At 55.2% G+C, this 25,334-nt stretch overlaps 1 protein-coding gene across 4 annotated transcripts in view; it reads right to left on the bottom strand.

Moving 5' to 3' along the window:
* The window catches only part of LOC140409039 (potassium/sodium hyperpolarization-activated cyclic nucleotide-gated channel 1-like), a 478,762-nt gene that overhangs the window by 58,984 nt on the left and 394,444 nt on the right, over positions 1 to 25,334 (bottom strand). The window lies entirely within an intron of this gene.

Genomic DNA, 25,334 nt, shown 5'->3' with positions numbered 1-25,334 from the left:
CCGGCTGGGCAGTGTGTCACTCTCCCTATCCCACCCGGCTGGGCAGTGTGTCCCTTTCCCTATCCCACCCGGCTGGGCAGTGTGTCCCTTTCCCTATCCCGCCCGGCTGGTCAGTGTGTCTCTCCCTATCCCACCCGGCTGGCAGTGTGTCCCTCTCCCTATCCCACCCGGCTAAGCAGTGTGTCTCTCTCCCTATCCCACCCGGCTGGGCAGTGTGTCTCTCCCTATCCCACCCGGCTGGGCAGTGTGTCCCTCTCCCTATCCCACCCGGCTGGGCAGTTTGTCTCTCTCTCCCTATCCCACCCGGCTGGGCAGTGTGTCCCACTCCCTATCCCACCCGGCTGGGCAGTGTGTCTCTCTCTCCCTATCCCACCCGGCTGGGCAGTGTGTCCCTCTCCCTATCCCACCCGGCTGGGCAGTGTGTCTCTCTCCCTATCCCACCCGGCTGGGCAGTGTGTCTTTCCCTATCCCACCCGGCTGGGCAGTGTGTCTCTCCCTATCCCACCCGGCTGGGCAGTGTGTCCCTCTCCCTATCCCACCCGGCTGGGCAGTGTGTCTCTCTCCCTGTCCCACCCGGCTGGGCAGTGTGTCTCTCTTTCTATCCCACCCGGCTGGGCAGTGTGTCTCTCTCCCTATCCGACCCGGCTGGGCATTGTGTCTCTCCCTGTCCCACCCCGGCTGGGCAGTGTGTCTCTCTCCCTATCCCACCCGGCTGGGCAGTGTGTCTCCCTATCCCACCCGGCTGGGCAGTGTGTCTCTCTCCCTATCCCACCCGGCTGGGCAGTGTGTCTCCCTATCTGACCCGGCTGGGCATTGTGTCTCTCCCTGTCCCACCCGGGTGGGCAGTGCTTCTCCCTATCCCACCCGGCTGGGCAGTGTGTCTCCCTATCCCACCCGGCTGGGCAGTGTGTCTCTCTCCATATCCGACCCGGCTGGGCAGTGTGTCTCTCCCTATCCGACCCGGCTGGGCAATGTGTCTCTCCCTATCCCACCCGGCTGGGCAGTGTGTCTCTCTCCATATCCGACCCGGCTGGGCAGTGTGTCTCTCCCTATCCGACCCGGCTGGGCAATGTGTCTCTCCCTATCCCACCCGGCTGGGCAGTGTGTCTCTCTCACTCTCTCCCACACAGCAGTGACTCTCTCTCCCCCCACACAGCATGTCTCTCTCTCTCTCCCCTCCCCTCCGCCCCCCCCCCCCCGCCCCCGCACACACACAGCAGTGACTCTCTCTCTATCTCCCCACACAGCAGTGACTCTCTCTCTATCTCCCCACACAGTAATGACTCTCTCTCTCTCCCCACACACAGCAGTGACTTTCTCTCTCCCCTCACACAGCAGTGACTCTCTCTCTCTCTCTCTCCCCCACATAGCAGTGACTCTCTCTCTCCCCCCGCCCCCCGCCGCACAGCAGTGACTTGCTCTCTCTCTCTTCCCACACACCGCAGTGACTCTCTCTCTCTCCCCCACACCACAGCAGTGACTCTCTCTCTCCCCCACACAGCATGACTCTCTCTCTCTCTCTCCCCCCCCCACACCGCAGTGACTCTCTCTCTCTCCCCCACACCACAGCAGAGACGCTCTCTCTCCCCCACACAGCATGACTCTCTCTCTCTCCCCCCCCACACAGCAGTGACTATCTCTCTCCCCACACAGCATGACTCTCTCTCTCTCCCCCCCACACAGCAGTGACTCTCTCTCCCCATACAGCATGACTCTCTCTCTCTCTCTCCCCCCACCCCCACACATCAGTGACTATCTCTCTCTCTCCCCACACAGCATGACTCTCTCTCTCTCTCCCCCCACACAGCAGTGACTTTCTCTCTCCCCCCACATAGCAGTGACTCTCTCTCTCTCCCCCACACCGCGGTGACTCTCTCTCTCTCTCTCCCACACAACAGTGACTCTCTCTCTCCCACACCACAGTGACTCTCTCTCTCTCTCCCACACCACAGTGACTCTCTCTCTCTCTCTCTCCCACACCACAGTGACTCTCTTTCTCTCTCTCCCCCACACAGCAGTGACTCTCTCTCTCTCCCCAATGTGGTGGTATGTATTAGGGGTAGTACGGTACCTGTGATGCCGAGAGGCTATTGGTAGACAGGCACTGGGTCCTGATTGGATCTGCCGCCTGCTGGCTCTACACAGTAAGGCGGAGTATAAGAGCCCGGGTTCTCCCAGCAGCCGCATTCTGTAACTGAGCTGCTGGGGAACAAGTCTTGCTTAATAAAGCCTCGATTGACTTCATCACTTCTCGACTCGTGAGTAATTGATTGTGCCACACCCACACACAGCAGTTACTCTCTCCCTCCCCCACACAGCGGGGACTCTCTATCTCCCCCACACATCAGTGACTCTCTCTCTCTCTCCCCCACACAGAAGTGACTCTCTCTCTCTCCGCCACACAGCCGTGACTCTCTCTCTCTCTCCCCCACACAGCATGACTCTCTCTCTCTCTCTCTCCCCCCCCCCACACAGCAGTGGCTCTCTCTCTCTCTCCCCCACACAGAAGTGACTCTCTCTCTCTCCCCCACACAGCCGTGACTCTCTCTCTCTCTCCCCACACAGCAGTGACTCTCTCTCTCTCTCCCCACACACAGCAGTGACTTTCTCTCTCCCCCACACAGCAGTGACTCTCTCTCTCTCTCCCCACACAGCAGTGACTCTCTCTCTCCCCCACACAGCAGTGACTCTCTCTCTATCTCCCCACACAGCAGTGACTCTCTCTCTCTCCCCACACACAGCAGTGACTTTCTCTCTCCCCCACACAGCAGTGACTCTCCCCCACACCGCAGTGACTCTCTCTCTCTCCCCCACACCACAGTGACTCTCTCTGACTCTCCCCACACACAGCAGTGGCTCTCTCTCTCTCTCCCCACACACAGCAGTGACTCTCTCTCTCTCCCCAAGGTGGTGGTATGTATTAGGGGTAGTACGGTACCTGTGATGCCGAGAGGCTATTGGTAGACAGACACTGGGTCGTGATTGGATCTGCCGCCTGCTGGCTCCACCCAGTAAGGCGGAGTATAAGAGCCCGGGTTCTCCCAGCAGCCGCATTCTGTAACTGAGCTGCTGGGGAACAAGTCTTGCTTAATAAAGCCTCGACTGACTTCATCACTTCTCGACTCATGAGTAATTGATTGTGCCACAATTTATTAAGCAGACTTAAAAAGACTATGGAGCTCCAGATCGCCCCGGAGTGTCTGCGAATCAGTCCCCATGCAGCAATCTCAGCAGCTGTATTTAAACACTGGCTAGCGTGCTTCGAAGGATACCTCCGAACGGCCCCCGGCCGGACCACAGAAGACCAGAAAATGCAGGTCCTGCATTCCAGGGTGAGCCCGGAGATCTACACTCTCATCGAAGACGCGAAGGATTTCCCGACGGCGCTCACCATGCTGAAAGGGGTCTACATTTGGCCCATAAACCAAGTCTACACACGCCACCAACTCGCGATGAGACGGCAAATCCCCGGAGAATCGCTGGACGAGTTCTACAGCGCGCTGCTGATATTGGGAAGGAACTGCAACTGCCCATTGGTGAGTGCAAATGAACATACGGAGCTCCTAATCAGGGATGCTTTTGTGGCAGGTATGACTTCTTCCCAAATTCGGCAGCGACTGCTAGAGAGAGACTCATTAGGGCTCACAGAGGCACAGGCCCTTGCGGCCTCCCACGATGTGGCCTCACAAAATGCCCTCGCCTACGGCCCCGAACGCACGGCAGCCCCTTGGGCTCCGTGGACCCCCGTTGCGACCGACTCACCGGCACCCCCCACCCCTCCGCAAGCCTGCGCGGCCAGAGCACCAGACCACCCAGGTGGGCCCCGCTGCTATTTTTACGGGCAGTCGAAACACCCCCGGCAGCGCTGCCCGACCCGCTTGGCCATCTGTAAAAGTTGCAGCAAAAAGGGGCACTACTCAGCGATGTGCCAGTCCCGGGGGGTCGCCGCAATCTCTGGGGGAGAACGGGGACAGCAGACTCAACCCCCACAACGATCCATGTGCGGCCAATGGGCGCCGTCATTTTGGGTCCCGGACGCCACGCGTGGAGGATGGGCGCCGCCATCTTGTGACCCCCCGGCCACGTGCGATCCATGGACGCCGCCATCTTGGCTGATAGCCAAGGACCCCAGCATAGACGGCTCCACAGGGTCTGAAGAAAATGCCCCGATGCAACAACCACGACTGGCTTCGGTGACCCTGGACCAGTCGCGGCCCCGGACGCTCCAAACGGCACCAACAGCGGTGCTGGTCAACGGGTATGAGACGCCATGTCTGATCGACTCTGGGAGCACGGAAAGTTTTATCCATCCGGATACGGTAAGATGCTGTTTTCTTTCCATTCGTCCGAGCACCCAAAAGATTTTCCTGGCAGCGGGATCCCATTCCGTAGAAATCAAAGGGTTCTGCATCGCGAACCTAACAGTGCAAGGGAGGGAGTTTAAGAATTATCGGCTTTATGCCCTTCCCCACCTCTGCCTAGGGTTAGATTTCCAATGTAACCTCCAGAGCCTAACGTTCCAATTCGGCGGCCCTATACCCCCCCTCATTATCTGCAGCCTCGTGACCCTCAAGGTTGAACCCCCGTCCTTGTTTGCAAACCTCACCCTGGATTGCAAACCCGTCGCCACTAGGAGCAGACGGTACAGCGCCCAGGACCGGACGTTTATCCGGTCTGAAGTCCAGCGATTGCTGAAGGAAGGCATAATCCAGGCCAGCAATAGTCCCTGGAGAGCCCAGGTGGTAGTCATGAAGACCGGGGAGAAGCAAAGGATGGTCGTAGACTATAGTCAGACCATCAACAGGTACACGCAGCTAGATGCGTACCCTCTCCCCCGCATATCCGACATGGTCAATCGGATTGCACAGTACAAGGTCTTTTCCACCGTGGACCTCAAGTCAGCATACCACCAGCTCCCCATCCACCCAGGTGACCGCAAGTACACCGCCTTCGAGGCAGACAGGCGGCTATACCATTTCCTAACGGTCCCATTTGGCGTCACGAACGGGGTCTCAGTCTTCCAACGGGAGATGGACTGAATGGTTGACCAGCACGGGTTGCAGGCCACGTTCCCGTATCTCGACAACGTAACCATCTGCGGCCACAATCAGCAGGACCACGACGCCAACCTCCAAAAGTTCCTCCAGACCGCTAACGCCCTGAACCTCACATATAACGAGGAAAAATGCGTTTTTAGCACAAACCGTTTGGCCATCCTGGGATACGTAGTGCGCAATGGAGTGATAGGCCCCGACCCCGAACGCATGCGCCCCCTTATGGAATTTCCCCTCCCCCACTGCTCCAAAGCCCTGAAACGTTGCCTGGGCTTATTTTCATATTACGCCCATGGGTCCCCCAGTACGCAGACAAGGCCCGCCCGCTAATACAGTCCACTACCTTCCCCCTGTCGACAGAGGCCCGCCAGGCCTTCAGCCGCATCAAAGCGGATATCGCAAAGGCCAAGATGCGCGCCATCGACGAGTCCCTCCCCTTCCAGGTCGAGAGCGACACATCCGATGTAGCTCTGGCGGCCACTCTCAACCAAGCGGGCAGACCCGTGGCCTTTTTCTCCCGGACCCTCCACGCCTCAGAAATCCGCCACTCCTCAGTGGAAAAGGAAGCCCAAGCCATAGTGGAAGCTGTGCGACATTGGAGGCATTACCTGGCCAGCAGGAGATTCACTCTCCTCACCGACCAACGGTTGGTAGCCTTTATGTTCGATAATGCACAGCGGGGCAAAATTAAGAATGACAAGATCTTAAGGTGGAGGATCGAGCTCTCCACCTATAACTATGAGATCTTGTATCGTCCCGGAAAGCTGAGCGTGCCGTCCGATGCCCTATCCCGCGGCACAAATAGACCGCCTCCAAGCCCTCCACGAGGACCTCTGCCACCCGGGGGGTCACTCGATTCTACCATTTCGTAAAGTCCCGCAACCTCCCCTACACTGTTGAGCAGGTCCGTACAGTCACCAGGAACTGCCACATCTGCGCAGAGTGCAAACCGCACTTTTTCAGGCTGGATAGAGCGCACCTGATCAAGGCTTCCCGCCCCTTTGAACGCCTCAGTTTGGATTTCAAAGGGCCCCTCCCCTCCACCGGCCGCAACGCATACATCCTAAACGTGGTGGACGAGTACTCCCGTTTCCCCTTCGCCATCCCCTGCCCCGACATGACAGCGGCCACGGTCATTAAAGCCCTGGGCACCATCTTTACACTGTTCGGCTTCCCCGCATACATCCATAGCGACAGGGGGTCCTCCTTCACGAGTGACGAGCTGCGTCAGTTCCTGCTCAGCAAGGGCATTGCCTCGAGCAGGACGACCAGCTACAACCCCCGGGGGAACGGGCAGGTAGAGAGGGAGAACGGCAAGGTCTGGATGACCGTCCTACTGGCCCTACGGTCCAGAGATCTCCCAGTTTCCCGGTGGCAGGAAGTCCTCCCGGATGCTCTCCACTCCATCCGGTCGCTGCTGTGTACCACCACTAACCAAACGCTTCACGAGCGCTTCCTTGTCTTCCCGAGGAAGTCCTCCTCCGGAACGTCGCTGCCGACCTGGCTGGCAGCCCCAGGACCCATCTTGCTCCGGAAACATGTGCGGGCGCACAAATCGGACCCGTTGGTCGAGAGGGTTCACCTTCTCCACGCTAATCCGCAGTACGCCTACGTGGCGTACCCCGACGGCCGACAGGACACGGTCTCCCTGCGGGACCTGGCGCCCGCCGGCAACACACACACACCCCTAACACCGATCACCCCCTCCCTGCCACCGGCGCACCCCACGACAGCCCCCTTCCCGGGGGGATCGGTCCTCCTCCCGTGCCTGCCCAGGAGTAAAACAGGAATGAACAGCGCAATGCTCCCGGAGACGACAGCGCCCGAGTCAGCACCTGCACCACCACCGGGGCTGAGGCGATTGACGAGGAAGACCAGACTGCCCGCTCGACTCGTGGAATCCGCGTGACACCAAGAAAGCAAGAATTTTGTTGTAAAAGAAAAATGTTTTCCTTATTGTAAATAGTTCTGACAAACTTGTACATAGCTAAATATATAAGCCACAGTTCGAAATTTGTTCCAGGGCCAGCCTTGTAAACCCCTACCACCATGTGAACCACCACCCCGCCGGGTTCCTTTTTAACAAGGGGTGAATGTGGTGGTATGTATTAGGGGTAATATGGTACCTGTGAAGCCGAGAGGCTATTGACTGACAGGTCCCAGGTCCTGGTTGGATCTGCCGACTTCTGGCTCCGCCCTGAAGGCGGAGTATAAGAGCTCGAGTTCTCCCCGCAGCCTCATTGTTACTGGGCTGCTGGGGAACAAGTCTCGCTTAATAAAGCCTAGATAGACTTCATCGCTTCTCGTCTCGCGTAAGTCATTGTGCGCTACACCCGCACAGCAGTGACTCTCTCTCTCTCCCCACACAGCAGTGACTCTCTCTTTCTCCCCCACACAGCAGTGACTCTCTCTCTCTCCTCCCCACACAGCAGTGACTGTCTCTCTCTCTCCCTCACACAGCAGTGACTCTCTCTCTCTCTCCCCCACACAGCAGTGACGCTCTCTCTCTCTCTCCCCCACACAGCAGTGACATTCTCTCTCCCCCACACAGCAGTGACTCTCTCTCTCTCCCCCACACAGCAATAACTCTCTCTCTGCCCCACACAACAGTGACTCTCTCTCCCCCCACACAGCAGTGACTCTCTCTTTCTCCCCCACACAGCAGTGACTCTCCACCACACAGCAGTGACTCTCTCGCTCTCTCCCCCACACAGCAGTGACTCTCTCTCTCCCACACTGCAGTGACTCTCTCTCCCCCCCCACAAAGCAGTGACTGTCTCTCTCTCCCCCACACAGAAGTGACTCTCTCTCTCTCTCACCCACACAGCAGTGACGCTCTCTCTCTCTCTCCCCCACACAGCAGTGACACTCTCTCTCCCCCACACAGCAGTGACTCTCTCTCTCTCCCCCACACAGTGTAGCGCACAAAGACTCCGTGAGACGAATAGAGTGAAGTCGATGAGGCTTTATTAAGCGTGTCTGTTCCCCCGCAGCTCGATAGTAGAATGGCCTGCGGGGGAGGACTCCGACTTCTTATACTCCGCCTTCAGGGCGGAGCTAGAGGTCAACGGCCAACCAGGACCCGGGATCTGTCAGCCAATGACATTAGGGCTTCCAGTCCCACATGACCCCTAATACATACTACCACATTCACCCCTTGTCAAAAATGAACCTGGCGGGGTGATGCTTCGCATGGTGGTAAGGGTTTACAGGGCTGGTCCTGGGAGGAAAAACATTCATATGGCAATACAGTATGTACAATTTTGTCCTGTTTCAACTATTTACAGAAGGTATCGGGAGAAAAGCAAAATGTTCTTGTGAAAAGTCCATATATTGATTTAGATCGACGCCACGAGTCGGTCGGGCGGTCTGGTCGTCCGTGTCGATCGCCTCGGCCCCGGTGGTGGTGGTGGTGCTTGTTCCGGTGTTGTCGTCTCCGGGGGCCTTACGGTTTCAGCTCGGGCTTTATTCTTGGTCGGGCCTGAGGGGAGGGGAACCGATCCTCCTGGGAAGGGGGCGGTCGCGGGGTGCGGCGGTGGCAGGAAGGGGGGGGGGGTTGGGTGAATGGTGTCGGGGGGGTGTGTGTGTTGCCAGCGGGCACCAGATCCCGCAGGGAGACCGTGTCCTGTCGGCCGTCGGGGTACTCCACGTAAGCGCACTGCGGGTTCGCGTGGAGGAGGTGAACCCTTTCGACCAACGGGTCCGCCTTGTGTGCCCGCACATGCTTTCGGAGCAAGATGGGTCCTGGGGCCGCCAGCCAGGTTGGCAGCGACGTTCCAGAGGAGGACTTCCTAGGGAAGACAAGGAGACGCTCATGAGGCGTTTGATTAGTGCTCGTACACAATAGCGACCGGATGGAGTGGAGAGCGTCCGGGAGGACCTCCTGCCACCGTGAAACTGGGAGGTCCCTGGACCGTAGGGCCAGTAGGACGGTCTTCCAGACCGTGCCGTTCTCCCTCTCTATTTGCCCGTTCCCCCGGGGGTTGTAGCTGGTCGTCCTGCTTGAGGCTATGCCCTTGCTGAGCAGGAACTGGCGCAGCTCGTCACTCATGAAAGAGGACCCCCTGTCGCTGTGGACGTATGCGGGGCAACCGAACAGTGTGAAGATGGTGTTCAGGGCTTTAATAACTGTGGCCGCGGTCATGTCAGAGCAGGGGATGGCGAATGGGAAGCGAGAGTACTCGTCCACCACATTAAGGAAGTATGTGTTGTGGTCGGTGGAGGGGAGGGGCCCTTTGAAATCCAGACTAAGGCGTTCAAAGGGGCGGGAAGCCTTAATCAGGTGCGCACCATCCGGCCTGAAGAAATGCGGTTTGCATTCTGCGCACATGTGGCAGTCACTTGTGACTGTACGGACCACCTCTAAAGAGTATGGGAGGTTGCGGGACTTGATAAAGTGGAAAAACCGAGTGACCCCCGGGTGGCAGAGGTCCTCGTGGAGGGTTTGGAGGCGGTTAATTTGTGCGTTGGCACATGTGCCGCGGGATAGGGCATCGGACGGCTCGTTCAGCTTTCCGGGACGATACAAGATCTCGTAGTAGAAGGTGGAGAGCTCGATCCTCCACCTTAAGATCTTGTCGTTTTTAATTTTGCCCCGCAGTGCATTATCGAACATGAAGGCTACCGACCGTTGGTCGGTGAGGAGAGTGAATCTCCTGCCGGCCAGGTAATGCCTCCAATGTCGCACCGCTTCCACTATGGCTTGGGCTTCCTTTTCCACTGAGGAGTGGCGGATTTCTGAAGCGTGGCGGGTTCGGGAGAAAAAGGCCACGGGTCTGCCCGCTTGGTTAAGGGTGGCCGCTAGAGCTACGTCGGAGACGTCGCTCTCGACCTGGAAGGGGAGGGACTCGTCGATGGCGCGCATCGTGGCCTTTGCGATATCCGCTTTGATGCGGCTGAAGGCCTGGCAAGCCTCTGTCGACAGAGGGAAGGTCGTGGTCTGTATTAGGGGGCGGGCCTTGTCTGCGTACTGGGGGACCCACTGGGCGTAGTATGAAAGAAAACCCAGGCAGCGTTTCAGGGCTTTTGAGCAGTGCGGGAGGGGAAATTCCATGAGGGTGCGCATACGTTCGGGGTCGGGGCCTATTATCCCATTGCGCACTACGTAGCCCAGAATAGCTAGCCGGTTGGTGCTAAAAACGCACTTGTCCTCGTTGTACGTGAGGTTCAAGGCTTTGGCGGTCTGGAGGAATTTTTGGAGGTTGGTGTCGTGGTCCTGCTGGTCGTGGCCGCAGATGGTTACATTGTCGAGGTACGGGAACGTGGCCCGCAACCCATGTTAATCAACCATTCGGTCCATCTCCCGTTGGAAGACCGAGACCCCGTTTGTGACGCCAAATGGGACCCTTAGGAAATGGTATAATCGCCCGTCTGCCTCGAAGGCTGTGTACTTGCGGTCACTTGGGCGGATGGGGAGCTGATGGTAGGCGGACTTGAGGTCCACGGTGGAGAAGACTTTATATTGGGCAATCCGATTGACCATGTCGGATATGCGGGGGAGAGGGTACGCGTCTAGTTGTGTGTACCTGTTGATGGTCTGGCTGTAGTCTATGACCATCCTTTGTTTCTCCCCTGTCTTCACTACTACCACCTGTGCTCTCCAGGGACTATTGCTGGCCTGGATTATGCCTTTCTTTAGTAGCCGCTGGACTTCGGACCGAATGAAGGTCCTGTCCTGGGCGCTGTACCGTCTGCTCCTAGTGGCGACGGGTTTGCAATCCAGGGTGAGGTTCGCAAACAAGGACGGGGGTTGCACCTTGAGGGTTGCGAGGCCGCAGATAGTGAGTGGGGGTATTGGGCCGCCGAATTTGAATGTAAGGGGAAGGACGTGTAGTTTGTAGTTTTTGAACTCCCTCCCCTGCACCGTTAGGGTAACTATGCAGAAACTTTTGATCTGTACAGAGTGGGATCCTGCAGCTCGGGAAATCTTTTGTGCGCTGGGATAGGTGGTCAAGGAACAGCGTCTTACCGTGTCGGGGTGGATAAAGCTCTCCGTGCTCCCGGAGTCGACAAGGCATGGTGTCTCGTGCCCGTTTATTAGCACCGTTGTCGTCGTCGTCTGGAGTGTCCGGGGCCGAGCTTGATCGAGCGTTATTGAAACGAGACGTGGTTGTAGTAGTGGAGCGTCTTCCTCGAACCCCGTGGAGCCGTCGACACTGGGGTCCGTTGTTGCCGTCCAAGATGGCGTCGGGGATGAACAAAATGGCCGCCCCCATTCATCGCACATGGCTGGGGGTCACAAGATGGCGGCGGGGGTGGACAAAATGGCCGCCCCCATGCGTCGTACAGGTCTGGGGTGGTCCAAGATGGTGGCGCCCTTCCTCCCCTCGTGGTGGCCGGGACCCAAAATGGCGGCGTCTGCGGGTCGCACATGGGGCGCTGGGGGGGTTGGGGAGCGTTAGGACCGCGCGGGGCTCCCTCATCACTGGGGACAGTGGTGGTCGGGACCCAAATTGGTCGCGCCGGCGGGTCATACGTGGGGACGGGGGGGGGGTTGGGGAGCGTAAGCGGCGTGCAGGGCTCCCTGTTCTCTCGGGACCGCGGTGGTCGGGACCCAGAGTGGGTCGTACATGGGGCGCTGGGGGGGTTGGGGACCGCATGCGGCGTGCAGGGCTCCCTGTTCTCCCGGGACAGCGGCGACCTCGCGGGACCGGCACACAACCGCGAAATGGCCCTTTTTCACGCAGCTCTTGCAGATCGCTGCGCGGGCCGGGCAGCGCTGCCGGGGGTGTTTCGCCTGGCCGCAGAAATAGCAGCAGGCGCCCCCGGTGCGACTTGGCGTTTGGACCGCGCAAGCCTGTGGGGTGTCCGGGGGGGGGGGGGGGGGGTGGGTTTGTCGCAACGGGTACGTACGGAGCCCAATGGGCTGCCGCGCGGTCGGGGCCGTAGGCGCGGGTATTACGCGCGGCCACGTCTAGGGAGGCTGCTAGGGCCCGTGCCTCTGAGAGTCCTAGCGACTCTCTTTCTAGAAGTCTTTGGCGGATTTGGGAGGAATTAATACCTGCCACAAAAGCATCGCGCATTAACATGTCCGTGTGTTCATTTGCGTTCACCGAAGGGCAGCTGCAGGCTCGTCCCAAAATCAGCAGCGCGGCGTAGAATTCGTCAATCGATTCTCCGGGACTCTGCCGTCTCGTTGCGAGCTGGTAGCGAGCGTAGATTTGGTTAACTGGGCGGACATAGAGACTTTTCAGTGCTGCGAACGCCGTCTGGAAATCCTCCGCGTCTTCGATGAGGGAGAAAATCTCCGTGCTTAACCTCGAGTGCAGGACCTGTAGTTTTTGGTCTTCTGTGACCCGGCCGGTGGCCGTTCTGAGGTAGGTCTCGATACAAGTCTGCCAGTGCTTGAAGGCTGCTGCCGCGTTCACTGCGTGGGGGCTGATCCTCAGGCATTCCGGAATGATCCTGAGCTCCATAGTCCTTTTTAGGCACGCTTAATAAATTGTAGCGCACAAAGACTCCGTGAGACGAATAGAGTGAAGTCGATGAGGCTTTATTAAGCGTGTCTGTTCCCCCGCAGCTCGATAGTAGAATGGCCTGCGGGGGAGGACTCCGGCTTCTTATACTCCGCCTTCAGGACTGGAGCTAGAGGTCAACGGCCAACCAGGACCCGGGATCTGTCAGCCAATGACATTAGGGCTTCCAGTCCCACATGACCCCTAATACATACTACCACACACAACAATGACTCTCTCTCTCCCCCTACACAGCAGTGACTCTCTCTTTCTCCCCCACACAGCAGTGACTCTCTCTCTCTCCCCCACACAGCAGTGACTCACTCTCTCTCTCCCCCACACAGCAGTGACTCTCTCTCTCTCTCTCCCCCACACAGCAGTTACTCTCTCTCTCTCTCCCCACACAGCAGTGACTCTTTCTCTCTCTCCCTCACACAGCAGTGACTCTCTCTCTCCCCCACACAGCAGTGACTATCTCTCTCCCCCACACAGCAATGACTCTCTGTCTCTCTCGCCCCCACACAGCAGTGACTCTCTCTCTCCCCCACACAGCAGTGACTATCTCTCTCCCCCAGACAGCAGTGACTCTCTCTCTCTCTCCCCCACACAGCAATGACTCCCTCTCTGCCCCCCACACATCAGTGACTCTCTCTCTCCCCCCACACAGCAGTGGCTCTCTCTCTCTCCCCCACACAGCAGTGACTCTCTGTCTCTCTCGCCCCCACACAGCAGTGACTCTCTCTCCCCCACACAGCAGTGGCTCTCTCTCTCTCCCCCACACAGCAGTGACTCTCTCTCTCCCCCACACAGCAGTGACTCTCTCTCTCTCCCCCACACAGCAATGACTCCCTCTCTGCCCCCCACACAACAGTGACTCTCTCTCTCCCCCCACACAGCAGTGACTCTCTCTTTCTCCCCCACACATCAGTGACTCTCTCTCTCTCCTCCACACAGCAGTGACTCTCTCTCCCCCACACAGCAGTGACTCTCTCACTCTCTCTCTCCCCCACACAGCAGTGACTCTCTCACTCTCTCTCTCCCCCACACAGCAGTGACTCTCTCTCTCCCCCACACAGCAGTGACTCTCTCTCTCCCCCACACAGCAGTGACTCTCTCTCTCTCCACCACACAGCAGTGACTCTCTCTCTCTCTCTCCCCCACACAGCAGTGACTCTCTCGCTCTCTCTCCCCCACACACCAGAGACTCGCTCTCTCCCCCACACAGCAGTGACTCTCTCTCTCCACCACACAGCAGTGACTCTCTCTCTCTCTCCCCCACACAGCAATGATTCTCTCTCTCTTCCCCACACAGCAATGACTCTCTCTTCCCCACACAGCTGTGACTCTCTCTCCCCCACACAGCAGTCTCTCTCTCTCTCTCTCCCCCCCCCCCCCACACACAGCAGTGACTCTCTCTCTCTCTCCCCCACACAGCAGTCTCTCTCTCTCTCTCTCCCCCACACAGCAGTGACTCTCTCTCTCCCCCACACAGCTGTGACTCTCTCACTCTCTCTCTCCCCCACACAGCAGTGACTCTCTCACTCCCCCACACAGCAGTGACTCTCTCTCTCTCTCTCCCCCACACAGCAGTGACTCTCTCTCTCTCTCCCCCACACACCAGAGACTCGCTCTCTCCCCCACACAGCAGTGACTCTCTCCCTCCACCACACAGCAGTGACTCTCTCTCTCTCTCCCCCACACAGCAATGACTCTCTCTCTCTCTTCCCCACACAGCTGTGACTCTCTCTCCCCCACACAGCAGTCTCTCTCTCTCTCTCTCTCCCCCCCCCCCACACAGCAGTGACTCTCTCTCTCTCTCCCCCACACAGCAGTCTCTCTCTCTCTCTCTCCCCCACACAGCAGTCTCTCTCTCTCCCCCACACAGCAGTGACTCTCTCTCTCTCTCCCCCACACAGCTGTGACTCTCTCTCTCTCTCTCCCCCACGCCACAGAGACTCTCTCTCTCTCTCCCCCACACAGCACGGCAGAGCAGAGCAGTGACACTCTCTCTCTCTCACACAGCACGGCACAACAGCCTTCCCCCATGCATATATTTCAAAAGCCCATTTGTTGTCGTCAATGTTGCTACCCCTCCAATCGCAGACTGCTTCTCTCCCACATTTGCTACTGATTGGTTCACAGCTGGGCATCATCCGACCCGCGATTCACATGTTGGACAAGCCTGTATTGAACTATTTACATTACATTCCCGCTATTTATTAGCATCAAGTACTGTTTACACTTCTATCTATCTAACACCAATCTTCCCACACACCACTGTCACTAAAGGTGTCAATCACCACAGTGTTCTCTTGTAGAGTGTGTAGGACTGTAGCACGATCAATCACTCACGAGACGCGAAGAGATGGAGTCAATCAATGGCTTTATTACGCAGACTTGTTCCCCAGCAGCACAGTTACAGAATGTGGCTGCTGGGAGAACCCGGGCTCTTATACTCCGCCTTACTGGGTGGAGCCAGTAGGCGGCTGATCCAATCGGGACCCAGCGTCTATCCACCAATAGCCTCTCGGCATCACAGGGTACCGTAATACCCCTAATACATACCACCACAAGGACATATGTGTTTGGTTATCTTCTCCCTTTTAGACAACACATTGGTGTAGTGGGATAGCAGCTCATGCCAACTGCTCCTAGACTTTGACACAATACGATGACCTGAATGTAAAGGCAACAAAGACTAATCAAGGAAATCTCCTGCTGTGTACCACATACCGTCCACCATCAGCTGATCAATCATTATGCCTCCATGTTGAACAGCACTTGGAGGAATCACAGAGGGTGGCAAGGAGACATAGAATATACTCTGGATGGGGGACTTCAATGTCCATCACCAAGAGTGGCTCGGTAGTACCACCACAGACCGAGCTGGCCAGGTTCTAAAGGACATAGCCTCTAGGGTGGGACCCAAGCTGGTGGTGTGGAATCCGACAAGAGCTAAAAACATACTTGACCTCATCCTCATCAACCTGCCTGCTGAAGATGCATCTGTCCATGTCAGTATTGCTAAAAGTGACTGATGCACGATCAATGACCACTAAAACGAGGTTGTTGTCCAACTGAAGGCTTTAATAAGCTAGATGTTTCCCCCAGCAGCTCCGGTACAGAAAGAAGGCTGCTGGGGCAGGCACGGGCTCTTATACCCCGCATTGCAGGGCGGAGCTACCATACAGCTTGACCAATGGGAAACATACAATATCTACCAATGGTGTTCCAGCATTACTAGGTACCGTAATACCTCTACACAGACTACCACATTCACGCCCTGTTAAAAAAAAGAGTACGGCGGGGGTGGTGGCTTGATATTACAACATGGTAATGTGGTCGAACGTATAGTTATGGAGGTACCGTAATACCTCCGTACAGCGTTTTGTCTTATTGTCGAGACAATTTACAATTTCACAATTAACTATATACACTTTAAAATGAAGCAATCAGTCGATTGGGGGCCCTGGTCGTCCTCTGTGATCGTCGAAGGTCTGGTGGTGACGCCGGTGGAGGCTCGGGCGTCTGTGGCTCCGGGAGTGTGGCCTCGATCTCTGTGGCAGCTTCAACACCCCTAGACGGCGCTGGTGGGGGAAACCGGTTGACCTGGGAAGGGAGCGTCAGCGGGGTGTGTCGGTGGGCGGGAGGGCCTAGACTGGGCCGGCGGAAGAACTGATCCTCCTGGGAAGGGGGCGGCTGTAAGGTGTACGGGTGGGAGAGAGGGTGTGACTGGTGGCTGGGGTGTGCGTGGGGATCCGGCGGGCCCCAGGTCTCATAGGGAGAACGCATCTTGCGGACGTCAGGGTACGCTACGTAGGCGTACTGGGGGTTAGCGTGAAGAAGGTGGACCCTTTTGACCAACGGGTCCGACTTGTCCCCCCGCACGTGTTTTCGGAGCAGGATGGGTCCGGGAGCTGCCAGCCAGGTCGGGAGCGAGGTCCCAGAGGAGGACTTCCTGGGGAAGACAAGGAGACGTTCGTGAGGTGTGTGGTACAAAGCAGTGACCGGATGGAGTGGAGGGCATCCGGGAGGACATTCTGCCAGCGGGAGACTGGGAGATTCCTGGACCATAGGGCCAGTAGGACGGTTTTCCAGACCGTTCCGTTCTCCCTCTCTACCTGCCTGTTACCCCGGGTGTTGTAACTGGTCGTCCTGCTCGAGGCAATGCCCTTGCTGAGCAGGAATTGACGCAGTTCGTCGCTCATAAAGGAGGACACCCTATCACTATGTATGTAAGCGGGGAACCCGAACAGTGTAAAGATGCTATGGAGGGCCTTGATGACGGTGGTTGCCGTCATGTCGGGGCAGGGGATGGCGAATGGGAACCGGGAGTACTCGTCAATCACGTTCAGGAAGTACGTGCTGCGGTCGGTGGAGAGAAGGGGGCCTTTGAAGTCCATACTGAGGCGTTCAAAGGGACAGGAAGCCTTTATCAGGTGCATTTTATCTGGCCTGTAGAAGTGCGGTTTGCACTCCACGCAGATTTGGCAATTCCTGGTGGCTGTCCTGACCTCGATGGAGTAGGGCAGGTTGCGGGTCTTGATGAAGTGGAGGAAGCGAGTGACCCCCGGGTGGCAGAGGTCCTCGTGGAGGGCTCGGAGGCGGTCCACTTGTGCGCTGGCACATGTGCCGCGGGACAGGGCATCAGGAGGTTAATTTAGCTTCCTGGGACGATACAAGATATCGTAGTTGTAGGTGGAGAGTTCGATCCTCCACCGCAAGATCTTATCGTTTTTTATCTTGCCCCGCTGTGCATTATCGAACATGAAGGCGACCAACCGTTGGTCAGTGAGGAGTGTGAATCTCCTGCCGGCCAGGTAATGCCTCCAATGGCGCACAGCTTCTACTATGGCCTGGGCCTCCTTTTCGACTGAGGAATGGCGGCTTTCAGAAGCATGGAGGGTACGTGAGAAGAAGGCCACAGGTCTGCCCGCTTGGTCGAGGGTGGCCGCCAGAGCTACGTCAGATGCGTCGCTCTCGACCTGGAAGGGGAGGGACTCGTCGATGGTGTGCATCATGGCCTTTGCAATGTCTGCTTTGATGCGGCTGAAGGCCTGGCGGGCCTATTTCGACATGGGAAATAATGTGGATTGGATCAGGGGACGGGGACCCACTGGGCATAGTGAGAGAAAAAAACCTAGGCAGCGCTTCAGGGCCTTGGAGCAGTGAGGGAGGGGGAACTCAATAAGAGGGGCGCATGCGTTCAGGGTCGGGGCCTATAACTCTATTTCGCACTACGTAGCCGAGGATGGCTAGGCAGTCGGTGCTAGACATGCATTTATCCATGTTATACATAAGGTTAAGGATCTTTGCGGTCTGGAGGAATTTTCGGAGGTTGGTGTCGTGGTCCTGCTGGTCATGGCCGCAGATGGTGACATTATCAAGATACGGGAATGTTGTCCGTAAACCGTACCAGTCAACCATTCGGTCCATCTCGCGCTGGAAGACCGAGACCCCGTTAGTGACACCGAAGTAAACCCTTAAGAAGTGGTAGAGCCGCCTATCTGCCTCGAAGGCAGTGTACTTGCGGTCACTAGTGCGGATGGGGAGCTGGTGGTAGGCGGACTTAAGGTCCACCATGGAGAAGCACTTGTAATGCGCGATCCTGTTTACCAGGTCGGATATGCGGGGGAGAGGGTACGCGTCCAGCTGCGTAAACCTGTTGATGGTCTGACTGGAGTCGATGACCATCCTATGCTTCTCCCTGGTCTTTACCACCACTACCTGAGCTCTCCAGGGACTGTTGCTAGCTTCAATGACTCCTTCCCTCAGCAGCCGTTGGACCTCTGACCTAATAAAGAACCGATCCTGGGCACTGTACTGGCTGCTCCTGGTGGCGACGGGTTTGCAATCAGGGGTGAGGTTCGCAAACAGGGAAGGCGGATCGACCTTGAGGGTCACGAGGCTGCAGACAGTGAGAGGGGGTATAGGGCCGCCAAATTTGAAAGTTAGACTTTGGAGATTGCACTGGAAGTCTAACCCTAGGAGTGTGGCCGCGTAGAGGTGGGGAAGGACGTAGAGCCGGTAATTTTTAAACTCCCTTCCCTGGACCGTGAGGTTAGCTCCACAAAACCCCTTTATCTCTACTGAGTGGGAACCGGAGGCCAGGGAGATTTTTTGATTAACGAGGTGGACGGGGAGAGAACAGCGCCTTACCGTGTCGGGATGTATGAAGCTCTCCGTGCTCCCAGAGTCGATTAAACAGGACGTCTCGTGCCCGTTGATTAGTACCGTTGTTGTAGCAGTTGAGAGTGTTCGAGGCCGGGACTGGTCCAGGGTCACCGAGGCTAATCGTGGCAGAAGTTGAATGTTCTCTTCAGGCGGTGTGTGGTCAGCCGAGCTGGGGTCCTGGGAGTCCATCCAAGATGGCGGCACCCATTGGTCGCACATGGCTGGGGGTGCACAAAATGGCGGCGCCCATCCATCGCACACGGTGTCCGCGGGACAAGATGGCGGCGCCCAGGGGGCCACACGTGGCCCTGGAGGAGTAAGATGGCGGCGCCCGCTGGCCGCACGGGGACCGCGGAGAGTATTGTTGTGGCGTTCCGCATTCGCCACCGGAGACCGCAGCGACCGCCCGGGCCTGGCATACCATCACGAAGTGGCCCTTTTTACCGCATCCCTTGCAGGTGGATGCGCGGGCCTGCCGTAGACCTGGTTCTCCGGGCGAATATAGTGTCCTTTTAGCAGCTCCATTGCTGCATCAAAGTTATCTGCGTCCTCAATGAGGGTGTACATTTCTGGGCTCACCCTCGAGTGCAGGATTTGCAATTTCTGTTCTCCCGTGGGTGTGTTTTCGGCCGTTCCGAGGTATCCGTTAAAACATGCCAGCCAGTGCTTGAAGGTTGCCACTGAGTTTGCCGCGTGGGGGCTGAGTTGCAGACACTCGGGCTTGATTCAGAGCTCCATCCTTTAAAATCTAGCTTATTGAATTGATGCACGATCAATGACCACTAACGTGAGGTTGTAGTCCAACTGAAGGCTTTAATAAGCTAGATGTTTCCCCCAGCAGCTCAGGTACAGAAAGAAGGCTGCTGGGGCGGCACGGGCTCTTATACCCCGCCTTTCAGGGCGGAGCTACCATACAGCTTAACCAATGGGAAACATACAATATCTACCAATGGTGTTCCAGCATTACTAGGTACCGTAATACCTCTACACAGACTACCACAGTGACCACCACTCAATCCTTGTGGAGACAAAGTCCCGTCTTCACATTGAGGATACTCTCCATCATGTTGTGTGGCACTACCACTGTGCTAAATGAGACTGACTTCGAACAGATCTAGTAACTGAAAACTGGGCATCCATGAGGCGCTGTGAACATCAGCAATAGCAGAATTATATTCAACCACAATCTGCAAATTCATAGCCCGGCATATAAACCACTCTACCATTACCACCAAGCCAGGGTATCAATCCTGGGTCTGTGAAGACTGCAGGAGGGCATGCCAGGAGCAACGCCAAGCATACCTAGGTGTCAATCCGGTGAAGCTACTACACAGGACTACTTATGTGCCAAACAGCATAAGCCACAAGTAATAGGCACAGCAAAGCGATTCCATGACAAACACATCAGATTTAAGCTCTGCAGTCCTGCCATATACAGCCGTAAATGATGGTGGACAATTAAACAACACACTGGAGGAGGAGCCTCCACAAATATCCCCATCCTCAATGATGGAGGAGGAGCCCAGCACATCTATACAAAAGACAAGGCTGAAGCATTTGCAACAATCTTCAACCAGATGTGTTGAGTGGATGATCCATCTCGGTCTCCTCCTGAGGTCCCCAGCATCACAGATGTCAGTCTTCAGCCAATACGATTCACTCCAGGTGACATCAAGAAACAGCTGAAGGCACTTGATACTATCAAGGCGATGGGCCCCGACAATATTCCGGCAATAGTACTGAAGACTTGAGCTCCAGAATAGGCGCCGGAGTTTGGCAACTAGGGTATTTTCACAGTAATTTCATTGCAGTGTGAATATAAGCCTACTTGTGACAATAATAAAAATTATTATTATTATTATTGCCATATTCTTAGCCAAGCTGTTCCAGTACAGCTACAATTCTAGCATCTACCCGGCAATGTGGAAAATTGCCCAGGTTGTTCTGTACGCATCAAACAGGACAAATCCAACCCAGCCAATTATCATCCTATCAGTCTACTCTCCATTATCAGTAAAGTGATGGAAGGAGCCATCAACAGTGCTCTCAAGCGGTACTTACTCAGTAACAATCTGCTTACAGGTGCTCTGTTTGGGTTCTGCCAGGGTCACTCAGCTCCTGACCTGGATTTCAGAGATGAGGTGAGAGTGATTGCCCTTGACATCAAGGCAGCATTTGATTGGGTATGGCATCAAGGAGCCCTCGCTAAACTGGAGTCAATGAGAATCATTGGGGAAATCTATGCTGGTTGCAATCATACCTGACATAGAGGAACATGGTTGGTGGTTGGAGGTCAATCATCTCAGCTCCAGGACATCACTGCAGGAATTCATCAGATAAATGTCCTAGGACCAACCATCTTCAACTGCTTCATCAATGACCTTCCTTCCATCATAAGGTCAGAAGTGGGGATGTTTGCGGATGACTGCACAATGTTCAGCACCATTCGCGACTCCTCAGATAATGAAGCAATCCATGTCCAAAAGCAGCAAGGCTTGGACAATATCTAGGCTTGGGCTGACAAGTGGCAAGTTACATTCACATCACACAAGTGCTAGGCAATGACCATCTCCTACAGGAGAGGATCTAACCATCACCCCTTGACATTCAATGGCATTACCATTGCTTAATCCCCCATAATCAACATCCTGGGGGTTATCATTGATCAGAAACTGAACTGGATTAGTCATATTAATACAATGGTTATCAGGGCAGGTCAAAGGCTCGGAATCCTACGGCGAGTGACTCACCTCCTGACCCCCAAAAGCTTGTCCACCATCTACAAGGCACAAGTGAGGAGTGTAATGGAATACTTTCCACTTGCCTGGATGAGTACAGCTCCAACGACACTCACGAAGCTCGACACCATCCAGAACGAAGCAGCCCACTTGATTGCTACTCCTTCCACAAGTATTCAATCCCTTCACCACCGACAAACAGTAGCAGCCGTTGGCACCATCTACAAGATGCACTGCAGAAACTCGCTAAGGTTTCTTAGGCAACACCTTCCAAACCCACAACCACTACCATTTAGAAGTAGCAGCAGATACCTGGGAAACCCACCACCTGGAGGTTCCCCTCCAACTCACTCACCATCAAACCTGTCCGTTTCTTCACTGTCGCCAGTTCAAAATCCTGGAACTCCCTTCCTAACAACACTGTTAGGGGCTGTTTAGCACAGGGCTAAATCGCTGGCTTTGAAAGCAGGCCAGCAGCACGGTTCAATTCCCGTACCAGCCTCCCCAAACAGGCGCTGGAATGTGGCAACTAGGGGCTTTTCACAGTAACTTCATTTGAAGCCGACTTGTGACAATAAGCAATTTTCATTTTTTCACTGAGGGTGCACCGACACCTCAGGAACTGCAGCAGTTCAAGAAGGCAGCTCATCGTCACCTTCTGAAGAGCAAATAAGGATGGGCAATAAATTCTGGTCTAACCAGTGACGCTGACACCCGTAAATGAATTTTTAAAAAGTGTTTTGCATTGCATGAACTGTGTAAAATGTCCGGACTTGCCACTGAGAAAGCATGTAACTCCCTCTGCTGGGCAGTCTGAGCAGCAAAGCTACTTTTTGGTACTGCATCTGGAACAGGTGGAACATCTAAAATAGGTGCAAGGGTTCTTCCCACCCCTCCAGCACTTTTGTTGGGCTTTTTATGGACTTCTTGATTGGCGGGGCTCCCAGCTTTGAGCCTCTATACAGGATTGATCCCTCCTGAGCCTTGACGTCTCCCAGTACACTTATCTCTGCTGTAGCCGCTCCACCTACCTGGCAAACTGTTTCACCTTCTCTAACGTTAAATCCTCCTTGCTTTGTACAAGGTCCAACAATGCATTGTCGAGCACACTGATTACAATGTGGTTCATGCTTTTTAGCTCCATAGCCACAACTACTGGCCTGTTGATTCAAGTTGTGAACAAATAAATCAATGGATTCACCAGTCTTTGGCTCCTTTCGTTGAATATTGCCTCTTCAATGATCGGTTTCTTTGTTGGCTAAAGTAATGACTGAAGGTCCTGAAAGCCGCCTTGAAGGGTGTTGAGGTCCCCTTGTTTCACACGGACATCATCAGCTATGGACTCAATCGTTTATAAAAGTGTACATATGTTTCTGTGCCTTCTCTTGTAAGGCCTTAAAATGTTGGGTACCTGTCAAATGTTTGCCGCTGGTGTTCTCATCGTTGTCCTTGCTGCGGACCCTCAATGTGTTGGAAGGGTTGTGGAAGAGACGGTGACTGTTCAATAGCTGCTGATGTTCGATGTCTTTCACTGTCTCCTACCAAGGGTTTTATTTTTGATCTTCTTCATTGAGAAGTTGAGCTGCTCCAAGCTCTTCACCCATGGGTTACCAATCTGTGGTCTCTGTTGCTTAAACTGGAGCCTTCAGCTCTTCTATGCATTCTCATGAGGTTTTTCTTACTCTATAAGTGACTTGCAGATCGTCAAATATCATTTTTTCTTGAAACTATTTATTTACACTATTTATGAAGTCCACGTGGTAAGTATATTGTTCCCAGGACACAGCCTGTTCTGAGTCTTGCTGTCATGGGAGTCTCTAGGTCCATCTGACACTGATGTCATGCTTAAATCATCATTATCAAATTAACATAACCATTAACCCTTTACTCTACATGAGCCACAGCTGACAGGGAATTCCTTTTATTTCATTCATTCTATCTTGACCCCCTTCCCTTTTTCAAGCAGTGGGACAAGGAGCAGCAAAGAAAAGAGAAAGAAAAATGGAGTGCAGCAGTGAGAAGGAAAAAGGTTTGTGATTGTAAATTGTTTCCCAACTGATGCTCGATCAATAATTCCTGAGATGAGATTGGAGACAATTGAAGGCTTTATTGGACTAGATGTTTCCCCCAGCAGCACAGGTACAGAATGCAGCTGCTGGGGAGACTCAGGCTCTTATACTCCGCCTTACTGGGCGGAACCAGCAGGCAGGCTTCACCAATGAAAATAGCAGTCTCAGGTACCTCCCACACCAATGATCTTACAGCATTATTCAGGATACCGTAATACCCCTAATACCGACTACCACATTCACCCCTGTTAAAAAAAAAAGTCCAGCGGAGGGGGTGGTCTTGCGTTATACAGAGATAGAGGTGTAGGTTATGGTGGTACCCGGTACACATTAGCACAGTGTTTTGCCTCGTTACATGTCGCAACTATTTACAATAATTATTTACAGTCAGAATGAAGCAATTCGTCGATTGGGGGCCCTTGTCATCCTCTGCGATCGTTGTAGCTTCGGCGGTGATGCAGGCGCCGACTCGGGCATCCGTGGCTCCGGGAGCTTGGCTTTAGCTTCTCCAGCAGCTTCATCACCTCTAGATGGGACCAGTGGAAGGACCGATCCACCTGCGAAGGGGGCGGCTGTGGGGTGTGCCGGTGGGAGGGAGGATGGGGTCGGTAGTGGAGGTGTGGGTGGGGAACCAGCGGGCGCCAGGTCCCGTAGGGAGACCGTATCCTGTCGGCCGTCGGCTTACGCCACGTAGGCGTATTGAGGGTTAGCATGCAGGAGGTGGACCCTCTCGACCAATGGGTCCGACGTGTGCGCCCGCACGTGTTTGCGGAGCAGGATGGGTCCAGGAGCTCCCGGAGCCACGGATACCCGAGTCGGCGCCTGCATCACCGCCGAAGCTACAACGATCGCAGAGGATGACAAGGGCCCCCAATCGACTAATTGCTTCACTCTGACTGTAAATAATTATTGTAAATAGTTGCGACATGTAACGAGGCCAGCCAGGTTGGGAGCGAGGTCCCGGAGGTGGACTTCCTAGGGAAGACAAGGAGACGTTTGTGAGGGGTTTGGTTGGTCGTGGTGCACAGTAGTGATCGGATGGAGTGGACTTCCTGCCAGCGGGAGACTGGGAGATTCCTGGACCATAGGGCCAGTAGGACAGTCTTCCAGACCGTTCCGTTCTCCCTCTCCACCTACCCATTTCCCCGGGGGTTGTAACTGGTTGTCCTGCTCGAGGCAATGCCCTTGCTGAGCAGGAATTGACGCAGTTCGTCGCTCATGAATGAGGACCCCCTATCGCTGTGTATATAGGCGGGGAAACCAAACAGCGTGAAGATACTGTGCAGGGCTTTTATGACGGTGGCTGCAGTCAAGTTGGGGCAGGGGATGGCGAATGGGAACCGGAAGTACTCGTCAATCATATTCAGGAAGTACGTGTTGCGGTCGGTGGAAGGGAGGGGCCCTTTGAAGTCCATACTGAGACGTTCAAAGGGACGGGAAGCCTTTATCAGGTGCGCTTTCTCTGGCCTGTAGAAGTGTTGCTTACACTCCGCGCAGATTTGGCAATTCCTGGTGGCGGTCCTGACCTCCTCGATGGAGTTGGGCAGGTTTCGGGTCTTAATGAAATGGAAGAATCGAGTGACCCCCGGTTGGCACATGTGCCGCGGGATAATACATCAGGAGGCTCGTTTAGCTTCTCGGGACGATACAAGATCTCATAGTTGTAGGTGGAGAGCTTGATCCTCCACCGTAAGATCTTATCATTCTTTATCTTGCCCCGCTGTGCATTATCGAACATGAAAGCAACCGACCGAATCTCCTGCCGGCCAGGTAATGCCTCCAGTGCCGCACAGCTTCTACTATGGCCTGGGCCTCCTTTTCAACCGAGGAATGGCGGATTTCTGA

Source organism: Scyliorhinus torazame, chromosome 3 (assembly GCF_047496885.1).
Source record: "Scyliorhinus torazame isolate Kashiwa2021f chromosome 3, sScyTor2.1, whole genome shotgun sequence".
Lineage (NCBI taxonomy): Eukaryota > Metazoa > Chordata > Chondrichthyes > Carcharhiniformes > Scyliorhinidae > Scyliorhinus > Scyliorhinus torazame.
This window is presented reverse-complemented; position numbering and strand designations above follow the sequence as displayed.